Source organism: Trachurus japonicus, chromosome 19 (assembly GCF_045865225.1).
Source record: "Trachurus japonicus isolate A0001 chromosome 19, Traja_1.0".
Lineage (NCBI taxonomy): Eukaryota > Metazoa > Chordata > Actinopteri > Carangiformes > Carangidae > Trachurus > Trachurus japonicus.
This window is the reverse complement of record NC_140925.1, coordinates 7,413,415-7,418,587: the sequence shown is the minus strand read 5'-3', so window position 1 is coordinate 7,418,587 and position 5,173 is coordinate 7,413,415.

The window sequence follows — 5,173 nt, the reverse complement described above, 5'->3', positions numbered from 1 at the left end:
GGATCACCTGCCTAACCCCCCGCCTGTGGCTCTGATACAGCGCTAACAATTAGGGGAGAGACAGCGAAGTATTGACGAGATATCTGAGGTTTTCAGAGTAGATTTCACTAATTATGTCATATCACATGCGGCGGTGTACAACAACCGCCGACTGTGTTTTGCACAACGTGATTTCCTGTCAGAACATCTGAAGGAAGTTAAATTGTCACGGTTAAAATTTCTGCGCTCTAATTCCACATGGATGATCCTTGTGTATGAGCTAATAAAATGAGGTTTATGGAAGATTCAGGACAGATTATCTGAGGTAAGAACGCTGTCCTGCGACTCCACGGGCTTTAAAGTTAGTCCAGCTGTACATAAAAAAATGCAGTATGAAAGGTCATACAAGAGCCAACTGAGATAAAAGTCTGAGATTGCTTTCTTGTATAGTGATCCATTTACGATCCCCTTTAAATTAAACATTCTTTCCTGTTTGTCTGCATGTGTTCACGTTGGCTGGCAGCAGTAACAGAGAGCAGGTAAATGTTCGATTTCACATCTCTGATCTTTGCATTTCCGATTTTTTTGAAAACGCCCCTGGTAACGGGCACGCAAATGATTTGTCTGAACTCATTACCATCCGAGTCGAGTCTGGCTCTGAATTTAAAGACGGCTCTGATCAAAGGTTCAGATATTAAATATCAAAACATTTTTGACTAGTTATGGCTTCAAAAGCACGGGTGAAACTAATTACATTGTTGATTAATAACATTAACGACGGTTCAATCTCTTCGAGAGTCCCAGGAAGTCATGCCAATGAGCCGGCATGTATTATAGCTGGACTTTCAAACCAAATAACAAAACGTCTTCTGTGAAAAGGCCTATTCCCTAGTTTCATTATAGTACTTTCTTCCAAAGAGAACATAAACATTTTCTTTAAAAGGATTATTTTGGTTTATTATGACATTGGTCTCTTTAAACTGTTTTGCTTTGGCCATCGTCTCTATCAAGTTGTGATACTCAGCGGAGCAATTCCAAAGATACAGGAATGCAGCAAAACAGCGAAGAGCCACAACAACACAGTTAGCTAGCTAGCACTTTGCTTGGTGGAGACAGCACAGTAAAAATGTTGGTACTTATACAGTACATCATTGTGCAGCAAAACTGGGCAACCACAACAACAGTAAGTATCACGGGACAAAGTTGAACCACAGAATGTTTACGGCAGCTATTTTAGGTCAAGATTTACTGTTCGCATTTGTTCTCTCCTTCAAATTTAGCTAACCAGGGAGGTTTGTTTAAAATCTGATTGTTGGTCATTCTGGTGGCTTTCGTGTTTAAAATACTGACCATATAATCATAGCATCTATGTGGTCCGCTGTCAAATAAAGTTGAAAAAAAAAAAATCCTGCCAAAATATATTTTAAAAATGAAATAAAATCTGTTTTTGTTGCCCTTGCGTGGTTCGTTTCAGCGATGTCACCATGTTTCCAGATCTCAGCGTTGACTTTGTTGAGTACAATGTTAGTTTTGTTACTCAAATAATGGCCGAAAGACACAAGTTGTAATAAACTGGAATTATCCTTTCATTTTAAAGGTGTTTGCCCAGTATAACTGATGTCAGCACCAGTAAACCTCATCTATGTGTGAGTGAGTGAGTCATATGTTACAGAAACACCTTTTCCATTAACACACCACACAGAAAAATCAAGGCTCGAAATGAAATCCTAATGACAAACTAATATTTAATGATGTGTTTAAGTGCGAGGATCACAGTTTAATGCAGCTCACTCCAAACATTAGTGTTAATGGATATGACAGACTTTCATTTTTCCTGCTAACTGTAGATATGTCATTCATGTCACTCAGCAACAGTGTAATATTTGTCCGCAGTAAATGACTTAATAAAAGCACCTAAGAAGTTAAAAAAAAAAAAGACAGAAACAGGCTGGAAAACAAGCAGCCGTGAATGTGAATGTTATAACTGAGGTTTAAGCAGCCTGGCGTCTATGTGTGAGACATGACTTCCTTATTTTTATTAACAGTGGGCACTTCAGCCACTGGCTTGATGTCAGCCTCCCGTTCTAATGGACAGCCACAAAGCTGACAGGCCGTAAATCAGAGGAACTATAGAAAGCCATTAGTCCAGGGATACACAATAAAAAGCGGTAATGGTCTCATAAAGCCTGCAACACCGCAGCAGACATTCTGATTCTGTCTATTAAGGGGCTGCACGGAGCCTCGGATGAGTGAAAATAAGGAAGCCATTTTTCTTTTGTGCATTGTTGCCTGGGGTCTCGTGCTCGTGATCAATGTACAGTGAGACGCACTGCGCTGAGAGCTATTTATTTACACTGTACTCCAGCTGAGTGAATATCAAAGGAGAACATTGTGATTATGAAGAGCATCTATTGAGCTCCACGTTACAGACGCCTCATTGATTTACTGTGAGCTGGTTATAAATGCCAGATGTGCTCCGAGTGCTGGTTATAGTATCAAGAACAACAGTTTACATTAGTTGTTATGGTGAGTGCAATACGGTCCTCAAATCATATTTAAGGGACAGTTTGACGAAATTATGCAAACAGATTTTCTCCCTCACCCGCAGCTCCACTGCAATCTATGCGTATAGTTTTGTTTTATTCCCTCGTGTTTTCAGACATCCATTCCTGAGAGCGCTGCCTCCACCCTCGTACAATGGAGGCAAACAGATGTAGTGTTTACAGCACAGCTCTCTGCTTAGAGCTACAGTAAATTCCAGGCATCAGCATGCAATAAGGCTCGTTTCCTAATGCTACACCAGTGTCATGTTAATCCTGTCCGTCATTTTGAGTCTGCGTGCTAACATTTGCCAATTAGCACTAAATGTACAGTCTGTGGGGTTAATCCTGTGGAGACCATGAAATTCTGAAGCAAATTGAATGGGTATCGAACTAGATATTTCAGTCTGGACCAAAGCAGTGGACCTAAAGATTGATCCGCCGACAGAGAAAACCAACAGCATCATCCCCGGAGCCACGGTGCTTGCATGAATAAAAAATACATTTAAAAATTCAGCAGCGGCATCACTTTCTAGAAACAATGTCCTAGTTACCCTGAATGATCCACGAGCTCACTGTGAATAGATTTCACTGAATCCGCTTAAAAATACCCCATTTTTATGAGATGAATTTCTTCAAAACACATAGATCAAAAATTATGTGTGCACGCTTTGGTAGCAGTGTAGCTAAGGCAGGAATGGGGAGTTGTCTGACATGCCTTTAATTATGTTTACTTTTACCAAATGTTATGATAGAGAGTCAGTCCTCTGGTGAAATTTGACAAATAAATAATATGTTGAGAAACACTGCAGCAAATTTAGGTTACAGATCTTAAATGTGCCGCATATGAAGACTGGAGGCTGATGATAGCTTTCTGTGTTCGACATAATAAGTCTAATTTAGCAGAAAGGATCTTCTTGAAGCCCTGCCAGCCTGTTTTAGCTATTCAAAAAACGGATGCCAAACGTCTAAATAATTTCAGATAAAATTTCACCAAATCAGCCCCAATTTCTCCCCTCCGAAGATAAGAAAGTGTTTTGAGTGACATTTCAACAGGCTGTTCCTAACTTACAGCTAGATTGAACTCGCCTGAAGACAATGACAAGCTCCTCTCTGTCTGATGTCACTTCCCATATCCAGGCCGGCTGCTATCTGCTACTGGCTTCTGCCAATAATAACTCATCAAAACAACACAACCCTTCTTGGCACCAAAATAAAGGCAGCGGTCCACGTCTGTGCCACTCAGTTGTCAATTAAGACTCCTCTTCACACTGACACTTGTGACTTAAAAGAAACAGTCGAGAATGTGATGAATTTGAGCCGACAGATGAGAAGGCAGTATGCTGCGTTGCAGTACCATAATGCGCTTGAGATATGGATAACAACTGACACCACTGGCAGGTCTTATGAAGTTTGATTTCATTTGTCAGGCTGCTTCTACTTTGTCTTTTAGCTCACTTGCTCCCTCACTCTTCAATCATCGTGGTAATAGCTCACTCTGATAGCCCGGAGACACTCACACTCCCTCCCATTTAAAATGCAAAGCCACAAATATAGTAGGTGCTGCTATGGGCTACACTTTGTGATGGCATCATGTGTTGAATCTGATTATCTGTTTTTTGTGTGAATTTGTGTTTATAATGGCATGTAATATATGGATAAAGATGGGTACAAAAAAGGAACCTGGTTCTGGATGTCCACGGGGTGTTCCGATCTCCGAAATCCACACAATTTCACAACTTGGAGATGAATACATATCACATAAACCACAAACGACAGCGAAATAACCATCAACCTCGGTATTTGATTACTAAGTAGACAAATGGAGCAGTAAGTGTCCAAGCCTGTCTCGCCGAATACCTTGCATGCTTGTCTCCAGCCGACCACATGACGCTAATTCCTGACTGAAGCGCTCCTCCTGTGTATCCCTAATCCTGCCTGTGAAATGTGACAAGATCATTCTTTAGGCCTACTTTAGTCTGAATAATCTGCCCATCACAGACATTCATCCCGACCTGCACAGTGCTTCCAGTGTCATAACACGCTACCTGTACATTTTCACCCCGGCTTAGGCTCCATAAATTAAATCTAGACAAGTAAATGTGAGGGATCAGTGCTGCATGTGCACTGATGTGGGGAATATTGCTTGTGCACTGACAAACAAATGCACCGGGTTGTGGTGTCTTTTTTAACACATTTGAGGTTTAATGTAAAATGCAAGTGAGAGAGTAGGAATGAAATGTTGATTAATTGATTAATTCATTAGTGGATGAGGTGAAAATTAATGAGAAACTATTTTGATAATCAGGCAAAAAGAATATGCAGGGGAATCAATGCTTTTTCTGCTTCATTTATTTGCAATCGCAAGATCTTTGGGTTTGAAGCAACATTTTTCACAATTTTCTGACAAACAACTGATCAGTTTATGAAATAAGTAATTAACAAATTCATCAATGATGAGAAGAATCGTTAGTCGGAGCCCTAATGGTAATAAAAAAAAGAGCAAACTCAAGTCCTGCATGTCACACTTGGATGTCATGATGACAGTACAGCGGGTTTTACTGTAGCTTCTTGAAGTTTTCACAGAGTCCTCTACCAGTAATATGGCAGCTGTCAGGATGAACCGAGCCACTGGTTCCAGCGCTAACAGGGAG